Raw genomic sequence first — 12,213 nt, 5'->3', positions numbered from 1 at the left:
CGGGTCCCACATCAGGCTTCCTGCATGGAGCCTGCTTCTCCCTCTGCCTATGTCTCTGCCTCTCTCTCTCTCTCTCTCTCTCTCTCTCTCTGTGTCTGTCATGAATAAATAAATAAAATCTGTAAAAGAAAAAAAGAAATTTGATAGTTACCAGCAAATAGTGGTGAAGCCATTTAATTAGTAGAGGCAAAAGAATTAGTAAAGATAGGGATATCTCTTGGATCTAACTATGTTGTAAGACTAGAGATTCAGCAGTGAAGATAATAAGATCTTCAGGGAGCTTACACTTTAGGGAGAAAGTAAATAAAAACCAGATGATGTCAGGATAGACTCTCTGTAATGTAAAGCAAGGTAAGTGAGTAGGAGGGATAGAGGTTATATAAGCAGCCCTAGAAGAGTGTCTGCGAACACCCAGGTGATGCATGGACTGTGAATGGCAGGAACGTGGAACTGTCAGGATCTGGAGGTGATGATCGCTTGGGAGGTGCTACAACAGTCTAGGCAGGGAATAATGGGGGCCTAGACTGGACTTGTATCTCTGGGACCCACCCGAGAGTGAATCATATGTGACTTTGCTGTGGGGTAAAAAGAGAGAGGGGGATTACAGGAAAGGAAGAAGGATGGGATCGTAATTACTAAGCTTGTTCTGCTCCAAAGACCTACGGTTTTACATACTCTCTTGAGAGAAGGTAAGTACCTGTTATTTTTATCTTTAAGTTTATTGATCACGTATTACATACTTGCCTCTGGGCTAAGGGCTTTCTATGTAATTTATTATTTAATTCTGACAACCTAGGAGATCTATACTATATAATTCCCATTTTTCTGACGAGGAAATGGCCGCGGGGAGTTTAAGTAACTTGCCCACAGTCATGAAGTTGCTGTGGTACAGCCAAGGTAGCAGCCTGATGACTCCCAAGTGTGTGTTGTTTACCATGTCCTGCTGCCTCCCTCTGGTGGTGAGGCGGGACCTTCCTTTTTAATGAAGATAGGTGCCAGCTAATCCATAGTAGTTTCAGTCTTTATCAGAGTTAGTAATCTTTCATGAAGAAGTAAAGAACAGTAAACAAGTGTACCAGTTAGGAATTTGTCATATGGCTGTAGCAGGAAGTAATTATAAGGAAGAACATACCTGGATTAGAGTTCTCGGTATACACAGAAAGTTGCCTTGGTGACACAGATGTCCAGGTAATTGGTTGAAGTGCATTTGACATGGTCTCACCAAGGAAGCTTTATCTTTTGATGTGAGTAGAAGTCTTGGGGGGGGGGGTCATGGAGTGGTGGGGAGTGGGGAAATGGGTCTTTGTATAGGTTGAAGGTGTTAGAGGAAGCCCTTGCCTGAAACGTGCAACTTGAGAGCCATGGGCACCATATGATGGAACACTTACCCCAGGCTCCTGAGCAGTTTTTATTTAATAGGAGAGGCAATTGGAAATCCCGCAGGCTCTTCAGGGAACAGGGACCAGATCGAAATGATGCTTGGAAAAGATGGATTTTCTTGTATTAATTGGAGTGGGGCACAGCCAGAGGCAGGCATGCCTGTGATCATTGTGTGGGCTTTCCAATACCTCTGTGGAGCAGGCAGGTGACCCAGTCTCATTATGTGAGTAGATGAAGTGAAGATTAGGGCTTGAAGGTGTGGTGTAGACACATCGTGAGGGGTGGTTTCCCAAACCCTTTGATTTTCCCACGTTTCTTATTTGAGGATGCTGGGAAAACAAAACATTTTCCTTACTAAGCTTAAGAAAGAGTGAGCTTGAGGGGTGGTGGTAATGAAACTATTAATCTAACATATTTAGTGCACCCACCAATGCTGGACCTCTTAATGGTGCTAATTTAACATGAACTGTTCCTACCCTCTGCTTGTTCTTCAGTTGTTGAATTTGCTGTAGGCAACAGGAATAGCCTGGCTCAATAGTAGTGGATTACCTAAATATTTGTCCAGTGAATGTCACAATTGGACCTCCTGAAAATTCAGAGTATGTTCTATACCATAGCACTTACTTAGGTTGAAATTCTAAAATTTTTAGTTATATAATGATGCCATTCCATGCTTTTCTCTTCCTTTAACTTATCTTCTCATTACGTGAATAAATTTCAAAAACTGTTTTATAATGCAGTTTTGGTTATTCTTAGTATGTGAACATAAGCACCCAGTTTCATTATCTTTGTGGTAGTGATGTGCGTGGGAGTCTGCAGTCTTTAATTGAACTTTAAAGACAGGAATGCCTCAAAGACAGGACTTCTTGACTCTGGGGTTCTGGATGAGTGTCAGGGATTCCACAAATGGCCACAGTTGTCAATAATTTATTGTCTAAATGAGCATTTGCATTTAGCAGATTTCAAAGAGGTCAATGATCTGCCAAAAGGTAAGAACTGCTGTCTGTAGGGGGACATTTGAATAAGTAGACCTACATCTTATTTAAGACTTCTCTTGCTGTTAAAAAGTTCAGTTGTGAAATATTCTACACTCTATGCCACGTTTGGGAAGCTTTGACTAGCTTGCTGCTTTCAGCTCTGTCAGTTGACCTGGAGTCCGATCTTGGTCTTTTATTGGATACTGCAGTAGTCTCTTGGCCTTTTAATCCTTGGTATCAACTGATATTGCAAGTGTGGGTACCTTAGAGTAATGATGTTTCCTTTGTATGTCAGTAAGCGTTATGTGAAAAAAGATTCTCCTACTTGACAGTCATAAAGCCCTAAAATTTGTAATTTACTAAAGAGAATTCCTACAGAAAAACAAATCTATTTAACTTTGTCAAACTGACTTGAACGGGACCTTTCTTTTGTGTGTGAGATCCAATCACAATCTACAGAACTCATGAAACGATATCTCAAGCTCATCTCTGGTTAATTCTCTGACAGGGATGGTGGCGTATGGAGGGGCCATTTCTGGGTTCACGGTTAGATTTTGTCCGGAAACACCTGCTGTGATGAAAGTGGAGTTGGCATCCTCTGGGAAACAGGCAGGCTAGATGACATGTTGAACTGTGCGGAAACAGCGTGCTTCAGTTATTTTGACTCGGATTACAGAAAATGATGAGAGTTAAAATTATGGAAATAAGTTTTGAAGGTACGCCCTCAAATTTAATAATAAATATAAAAAGCTACAGGAACAGAACTTTAGCTGTAGTATTTTAAACTCATTGGGAAGATTATTTATTGTTATTTTTGTAAGGACTCTTAGAAAGTGAAATATTGAAAAGATAAATGAGGGTGAAAATTGGTGAAGAGTTGAAAAGAGCATTATCTGGGGGAAGTTCTGATTTTGGTGTTTCACAAAAATGATGAGTTATTTTGGTGAAAGAAACTTACTGCCCTATAATAGATTTTAGTTTTATATTATTTGGGGACTTAAGTCCATTTTCTTATACACATTCCAGTAGAGACTAAGAATATTGGATAAAAACAGTGTGAATCTTGAAAGTAAATAACCTCCACATTGATAAGAATTGTGGCATGCCTGGGTACTGAGTGTCTTGCCTGAGATCCCAGAGACTGTTCAGAAGCTGTTCCAGTTCATTGGGTCAAAAATCCACTATTTACGAAAAGCTAAATACGGATTTGCACGATTGACCATAATGGCTTCAATTTTGAAAGATAGTAGTATCAGGGAGCACTTCCAGTCGGTGGGATAATTTGAGAATCGTCCATGCTCAAATGGCTAAAATATTGTACTTTTTGCTACTTCATCACTCCATTTTAAAAATAGGGAGGGGGGAAAAGGCCTGTTGAGAAGGTGGAAGGATGTCAATTGGAGAGTAAATCACAATAACCCTGTGAAGCCACTCCTTAGTTAACAACTGCCTGAAGGTTAACCATTCTTTAGAAGACTGTCAGTGTGGAGAGGCTGACTGAGGGTTCCTGCCCCTGTCGTTTGCGTGGATGTGTGTGCACGTGTGTTTGCATGCACGCACATGTGGGCCAGGTGAAGAGAGAAGAGGACCTGTGAATAGGGTAGAAGGTGTGGGGAATAGGAAGCTAACTAACAGTAAATCCTAAAACTTGGAGCACTGGGAAAATTTGACTATTTTAAACTGTACTGCTCACTTAAAAATAGTAAAATTATACCATTATTCTTTTGAGTATGAGGGAGAGATAAAAATACAGTTTTTCTAAATTGGAAAATTTGCTGTAATCTTGCTGCTAATGACTGATTTCTTCCAACAGTTGCAAGGCAGTTTTTGCTCTGATAGGTTGATAAAGGAAACAAAATCAAGAACATATTGGAAGTTCTCAGAGAAAATTACAGTTTAGGTATGAGTTGGGGGTGGATAGTTAGACATTTTAATTGAAATAAAACAGTTTTATACTAATATGGGATCACTGTGGGTGTACATTTGTAGTACATCTGCTCTTGAAGCATTTCAGTAGGGTTAAATGTATGTTAATGCTTTTGGAAGAAAATTATTTTTGATAACATCCGTCTAAGGAAACTAGCTTAGGAAATTGTTTTTTTAAACAATATAGATATATTATACTTGCATTTAGAGAATGAATTAGGAATTCTGTGCACTGCTTTAAAAATTTCAGAGTTGGAAGTTTTTGGTTGTGTTCTTCTCTGTTGGTGAAGAAAGTTAACAATAATTAATACAACAGAGGATTAAAGCAAGCTTATACATCTGGAGAGTGACCACAGTCTGCTCTATGCCTCCAAACATCATTTTAACGAACCTACTTTTGATATTATGAAAGACTGCTAGTGGTTTATTCTATCCAATCGAAAACAGCGTCTCTTGCATGTAGATTGAAAACATCTCAGTTGACTTTTCACTGTTGATATAGGTAATGCATATGACAGAAGATTAATATCGAGTGCTAGGTATTTGCCAGCCTTTAACCCTTCTTCAAATTTTTGTGAACCAACCAACCTTTATCCTATGATGAGTTGAGCTGTGTAGTAATCTTGAGGATATATAGATCCATCAGATTTTAGAATAGGAAAGATTCTTACTAATAAGGCAGACTGTGAGTTTTCCTTGTTAACGATATGGAGGTGTTTATTACCACTGTGGACTCCTTGGCTCCCTCTCAGGTCTGCTAAGTTAAAATCTTAGGGTGTGGGTATGGACATTTGTTTTAAACAAGCTCTCCAGGGGAATGTCGTTTTCACTCCAGTTGAACAATGGCTGGTGTAGTTTATGGCTTTCTTTCATGGATATGGAAAGAAGCCCAGACGGGGTGGGTGGGTGGGTGGGAAGGGACTGGTTTTGCAGGAACTGCAACTTTGTCTTCGCACTGTAAGAGGGATGATTTTTTTTTTGTAGGATGCCCATGACTTCATCAGAATGGTACCATACCTTTCTAAGTACAGAGTTGAAAAAGTTGCAAATTAGCTCTCATTTTTACCTACGCCAACACCATATATGTATGTCTTCGGTATAATATTCAGCCCAGCTTGTCTGGGTGTGTGTGTGTGCAGTGTGCATGTGTGCTTATTTTTTGAAAGATACTTCTTCTTCTCCGAGAGAACACCAAATGACGGATGACGCCAGTGCTGCGGGAGGGCCCAGAGACCCCGGGAGGGCCCGGAATGGGAGGCCGCGGTGGCTTCCGCAGAGGCTTCGGCAGCCAGCGGCATCCGGGGCCGCGGGCGTGGCCATGGTGGGGCCGGGGCCGGGGCCGTGGTCGGGGCCGGGGCTGCGGCCGGGGCCGCGGAGCTCGCGGAGGCAAGGCGGAAGACAAGGAGTGGATCCCCGTCACCAAGCTGGGCCACCTGGTCAAGGACATGAAGATCAAGCCCCTGGAGGAGATCTATCTGTTTTCTCTGCCCATCAAAGAATCTGAGATCATTGACTTCTTCTTGGGGGCGTCCCTCAAGGATGAGGTCTTGAAAATCATGCCCGTGCAAAAGCAGACCCATGCTGGCCAGTGGACCAGGTTCAAGGCATTTGTTGCCATCGGAGATTACAACGGACACATGGGTCTGGGCGTCAAGTGCTCCAAGGAGGTAGCCACTGCCATCCGTGGGGCCATGATCCTGGCCAAGCTTTCCATTGTCCCCGTGCGACAGGCTACTGTGGGAACAAGATCGGCAAGCCCCACACTGTCCCATGCAAGGTGACTGGTCGCTGTGGTTCTGTGTTGGTGTGTCTCATCCCTGCCCCCAGAGGCACTGGCATGGTCTCAGCCCCTGTGCCCAAGAAGCTACTGATGATGGCTGGTATTGACGACTGCTACACTTCGGCCAGGGGCTGCACTGCCACCCTGGGGAACTTTGCCAAGGCTATTTTTGATGCGATCTCCAAGACCTACAGCTATCTCACCCCTGATCTCTGGAAAGAGACTGTGTTCACCAAGTCTCCCTATCAGGAATTCACTGACCATCTTGTAAAGACCCACACCAGAGTCTCCGTGCAGAGGACCCAGGCTTCAGCTGTGGCTACCACATAGTTTTATACAAGAAAAATAAGAGTGAATTAAAGCTTGTTAAAAAAAAAAAGATACTTCTCACCACCTACATGTTCAGAATAATAATAATAAAAAGTAGTTTACGGGGACTTACAGAGAACTCAATTTTAATGAGAAGGGCTGTATGTGTGAAGTACGTACTCTCTACTTATTCTCTTTTAATGGCACCCACTTTCCCCTTAGAACTTTCTTGAGCGAATGTGAATGGTAGCCAGAATACTTCTTTCCTCTTCAGACCCTTAACTGTGATTAATATAAAAAGGCACTTGTCAAAAGGGTTTGAAATGGCAGCCTTGATATTGGAGCTGTGGCAGTAGAGATAGGTCTGCATCCACTCACTCCATTATGTTATTTAACTTACCAATTCAACCATTTGTCTTCTCCCTGCTTAAAAGAGGATGGCCATATAAGCTGTTGTTAACCATATCAGCAGGGTGGGATATTATTTCCCTTAGAGCGAAACCACAACTTTCTTTGAGGATTTAGCACACGTTAGAAAAAGCACCAGTGAAGCTGCTCAGAGATGAAGTGTGGGTCGTTTGACAACTCTCTCTGCCTCACAGAGGGATTACTTTGGGGTTTAACAGAAACATCCTTTCTGTATTTATTGTATTAATGAAATTTTTAGGATCCATGAGTGAGATTATGGTTCAGTGTTTAAAATAATGTAGCTTGATGAACCTTTTTTATTTGAATGGGAAACTTGTTTTCGTTGATTTGCAGCTTCAAAAAGTGAATCTTTTGGAAATTAAACTGCATTAATTTAGTTACTCTGTATGGAAACAAAAACCCAGAAAGTTAAAATTTGCATAAGTGAAGACCTTGATGATTTCAGATTATAGTGTGGTGGAGGATAAGGAATAAGAGCCCATAGAACTTGTAAAAACAAATTCAGTCTAACCACTTAATGGCATGTGCAAGTAATTTGCCAATTAAATATTTCTAGTATCTGAAAGATCTTCAAAGTTAAGAGTGGAGGTTCTTAATCTTTCTTAATTTCATACTTTCAGAGACATAATGGAAAATTACTAAATTTTTTATCACTTTTCATTCGAAGTTTTAATATATGAGCTAAGAGAAGGATGGATTTTAAGTATTTGAGGAAAATTATTGTTTTTTGAGAAATGTATAAACTGTGATATTTCCACATCACACGGTGCTTGATTTTTTTGGTATCATTTGTAAATATTTGATTCCCAGATAACAATTTTCACTATAATTAAGACTATAGATTTTGGGGTTTTACCATTTTGATGGTTACCTACTATGTTTAGAACATTGTGCTAAATACACTTAGCTACAGAACAACACTCTAAAATAGATATTTTATTCCCATTTTACAGAGAGAATTGAGTCAGAGTTAGTAATTTGCTTAATATCACTCATTAGTAAGAGGCAGATCTGACAGTTCTGGGTTTTTTTTTTTTTTTTAAACAGTTTTATTGAGATAAAATGCACCTATTTAAGGTGTATAATTCATTGGTTTTTAGTATATTCACAGACTTGTGCAACCATCCCCACAGTCCATTTTAGGACATTTCATCACCCCAAGGACATGTTTATCTCCTTATACCCTAGCAATCCTCACTCTCCTTCCCATTTTCTCCTTGTCCCCAGTCTTAGGCAACCAGTAATCTACTTTCTGTCTCTGGGCATTTCACATAAATGGAATCATACAATATGTAGCCCTTACGGACAGGCTTCTTAGTATATTCTCAGGGTTCATTGATGATATAGCATGTAACAGTACTCTTTTTATTGATAAATAATATCATGTTCCTATAGACATACCACATTTTGCTTATCCATCCTTTAGTTAATGGATATTTGGATTTTTTTTTCACTCTTTGGCTATTACGAATAATGCTACCATGAATATTTGTGTTTTTTTTTTACCATGAACATTTATATACAAGTTTTTGTGTGAACATATGTTTTCATTTCTCTTGACTTAGGGATGGAATTTTGGGGGCATTTGGTAACTATGTTTAACTTCCTAAACAACTGCCAAATGATTTTCCAAAGAGACTACGTGGTTTTACATCCCCACCAGCAGTGTATGAGGGTTTTTATTTCTTCATATTCTCACCAGTGCTTGTTCTTAATGGGGATGAAGTGGTTATCTCATTGTGGTTTTGGTTTTCATTTCCTTGATGGCTAATGATGTTGTGCACCTTGTCATGTGTTTATTGGCCATTTGTATGTCATCTTTGGAGAAATATCTATTCAAATCCTTTGCCCATTTTTTTAAAAGATTTTATTTATTCATGAGAGACACAGAAAGAGGCAGAGACATAGGCAGAGGGAGGAGCAGACTCCATGCAGGGAGCCTGATGTGGGACTCAATCTTAGGACTCCGGGATCACACCCTGGGCAGAAGGCAGACACTCAACCGCTGAGCCACCCAGACATCCCCTTTGCCTATTTTAAAAACTGGATAATTTGTCCTTTTATTATTGAGTTACAAGAGTTCTTTACATATTCCAGAGTTATTTATCAGATACATAATTGCAAAATTTTTCTGCCATTTTGTAGTCAGCCTTTTCACTTCGTTGAAGGTGTCCTTTGGAGGACAAAAGTTTTAAATTTTGATGGAATCTATTTCTGTGTTATTTTCATGTGTTGCATGTGTCAAAATCTAAAAAAATTTCTTAATCCAAAGTCATAGAAATTTATGCCTGTGTTTTCCGGTAAGAGCATCACAATTTTAGCTCTTACACTTAGATCTTTGCTCTAATTTGAGGGAGTTTTTGTATACAGTGTAAGGTAGGGTTCTAATTTCTTTCTTTTGCATGTGGATATCCACTTGTCCCAGAACAATTTGTTGAAAAGACTAATTTTTCTTTATTGAAGTGTCATTCTTATTAAAACAAATGACTTAAAATGTGTTTATTTCTTGACTTTCAATTCTATTCCATTTGTCTGTATGTCTGTTGTTATACCACTACCACGCAGTCTTGATTACTGTAGCTTTGTAGCAAATTTAAAATACAACTTTGTTCTTTTTCAATATTGTTTTGGCTATTCTAGGTCCCTTATATTTCCATATGAATTTTAGGATCAGTATGTCCATTTCTGCAAAGAAGCCAGCTAGAATTTTGATAGGGAGTACACTGAATCTGTAGATCACATATTGCCATTCTAACAATGTTAAGTCTTCCAGTCTATGAACCTGGAATTTCTTTCCATTTATTTTTTAATTTCTGTAAACAGTGTTTCGTAGTTTTTGGAGTATAGCTTTTGCATGTCTTTTGTTAAACCTATCCTTAAGTAGCTTATTCTTTTTGAGGCTATTGTAAGTGGCATTATTTTCTTAAGTTCATTTTTGGGTTGATTACGTTTGGTATCTAGAAATGCAGTTGATTTTTGTATATTGATCTTGTATCCTTTAACCTTGGTGGATTCATTTATTAGTCTAAAGGTTTTTAGTGGATTCCTTAGGACTTTTTATAAATAGCATCATGGTGTCTATGACCCAGCTTTTAAAATTTACAACTTTTTCTACTATAACCATACTCTGTAGCCTGGGAAATTTATTAACTTAGGAGAAATTAGTTGACTTTTTGAGGTTATATTTAGGAAAGAAATAGTTGCCACAAACAATTGCCAACAATTGTCTTTTTATAATCTTTCAAAAAGTACAGTAGACTTTTTAAGCTGGAAACATTTATGGGGAAAGTAAAGTCCCACAAATAAACTCAAAGGATCCTTGATCTTATTTGGTGAAGTCTTGCTTTAAATAATATCACCATTATTTGGTGATATTATGGGAATTGTAGGCCTTCCAAACATTGTTTGACACAGACTGAAATAACAATGATTATACTTTAAGAGATAAGCATTCTAATTTGTTTTTACTTTCAGGAGTAGTGGCTGAGCTAAGAAAAGTATGACTTTAAATACCCAAAACATATAGTGTGGTACTTCATTCCTATTCCAGTGCTAATTCAGTTTGCTTCTTTGCCTATCTGACCTCAAGCTGGAGTTAAATTTTAAGGCCTTGTGTTTTAGACTAGGAGAGACCTTCTTCTCATTCTTTTTAAGTTAGTGATAAATCTGCATATGATGCTTATATAAAAGCCATCAGTTTGTGAGTTAGGAGTTATAGTTACATAAACAGTTCAATGAACAGTAATCAAAAAGCTTAGAACGGGGATCCCTGGGTGGCGCAGCGGTTTAGCGCCTGCCTTTGGCCCAGAGCGTGATCTTGGAGACCAGGGATCGAGTCCCACGTCGGGCTCCCTGCATGGAGCCTGCTTCTCCCTCTGCCTCTCTCTCTTTCTCTGTGTCTATCATGAATAAATAAATAAAATCTTAAAAAAAAAAAAAAAGCCTAGAACATTTGGGGTTTCCTCTTTCCCATTCAGGAATACAAGTTAGGTTTGGAATGGCCAGGGAATGGTAAAGGTTTAGTGATGGGATGGCTTTCAGGTTGATTTCTGGAGTCTTTTATGGTAAAGCTCATAGAATTTCCCATGGGAAACATAGTACAGAGCAGAATTTGGAAATTGCTTTGGTTTTTAGTTTCTGATTTTCCAGCTGTAAAATAGGAGAGTATTCTTAGCTTTCATTGCCTTACAAGGCATCGAGAAATCTTAAACAATCAAATGTTAAATGAGAAAGCTATTCATGCCTCCTAAAAGAAGAAAAGAATATTAACCTGAGATGATATTACAGTGTCTTCCAAAGTGAAGGGGGCACTTTCCAGGAACCCATTGTGACTATTTAGTCATAGATATTTTTGTTCATAGTGACAGGAAGTGTAGAGACCAAGCATTTCAGAAAACAGATGCCCCAGAGTGACTTATCAGAGTAAGATGAAGTATTCATGGACTTGGGAACCCATGCAGTATTTCTGAAGAAAATGCATGAGTTTTCCAGAGTGACAAAATTTGATATTTTAGTTCTTTAAAAGAGTTGATGCATGATGAAAACTAGTAGAAATACTGGTAGTCCTCCTCTTTAGGGAGAATCCTTCTCCCTTCTTGCTCAGTCATCTGGTTTGTCCAGTAGAATGGCTTGGCAGTCTTAATGATATTTGAGTACATAAACCTCTGTAAAATTTTGTAGGAATTGTACCAAATGGTTAAAAAATAAAAAACTCTGTCTCTTTTTCTCTGCAGTGTCCCTTGAACAGCTCTTCTTGCCACAACCTTTTTTCACCATAAGTGTGACATCCAGTCCTTAGGGTTTAAAAAAAAAAAAAAATTGCTGCTGGCAAAGTGAGGCCAGCATCTGTAACTGCCTGGAGCAGGATCCAGCATGTCTCAGTGACCCTGGGTGGCTTTGGTCCAAAGCATTCTGATCAGACCCTTGATTCCCTTCAGAGGAAATGAACTTTTCTCCATGCTGTTGCTCTTCACTGAAACTCCATCACAGGTTTATCTGAATAAATCCTTGGCAACCTTCAAGACCCAAACGATGTTTTGTCTTCTCTAAGATGCCTCTTTCTCTTTTGCAAGTGCCTCACTCCAGAAGCTTCTATTTCCTTGCTATGAATAAGTCCTACAGGTTAGCACTTAATGTGGTATACTGTCAGGATCTGCTGTTCCGTTCTTTCTTGTGGATTAGACCAACACAGCATCATGCCTTCTACCACCATTCTCCTCACATGGCTTGTCCAGTGCTAATTGGCTGTGCTACTTCCATGTTGTTAGCTAGCTAGCTGAGGACTGGTATTCTTACCATAGCCAGTATGTCAGAAAAGCTGAGAACTAGTAATGGAACCGTATTTTCAGGGCCATATCACTTGTAACCTGCTCAGCTCCAGGGAGCAGCATCCACATAGAACATGAATTGGAT

At 39.3% G+C, this 12,213-nt stretch overlaps 1 protein-coding gene and 1 pseudogene across 4 annotated transcripts in view; both read left to right on the top strand.

The window, feature by feature from the left end:
* The window catches only part of SLC25A13 (solute carrier family 25 member 13), a 184,597-nt gene that overhangs the window by 78,407 nt on the left and 93,977 nt on the right, over positions 1-12,213 (top strand). The window lies entirely within an intron of this gene.
* LOC112923909 (small ribosomal subunit protein uS5 pseudogene) lies at positions 5,479-6,430 on the top strand (annotated as a pseudogene).

This window comes from Vulpes vulpes, chromosome 7 (assembly GCF_048418805.1).
Source record: "Vulpes vulpes isolate BD-2025 chromosome 7, VulVul3, whole genome shotgun sequence".
NCBI classification, from domain to species: domain Eukaryota; kingdom Metazoa; phylum Chordata; class Mammalia; order Carnivora; family Canidae; genus Vulpes; species Vulpes vulpes.
This window is presented reverse-complemented; position numbering and strand designations above follow the sequence as displayed.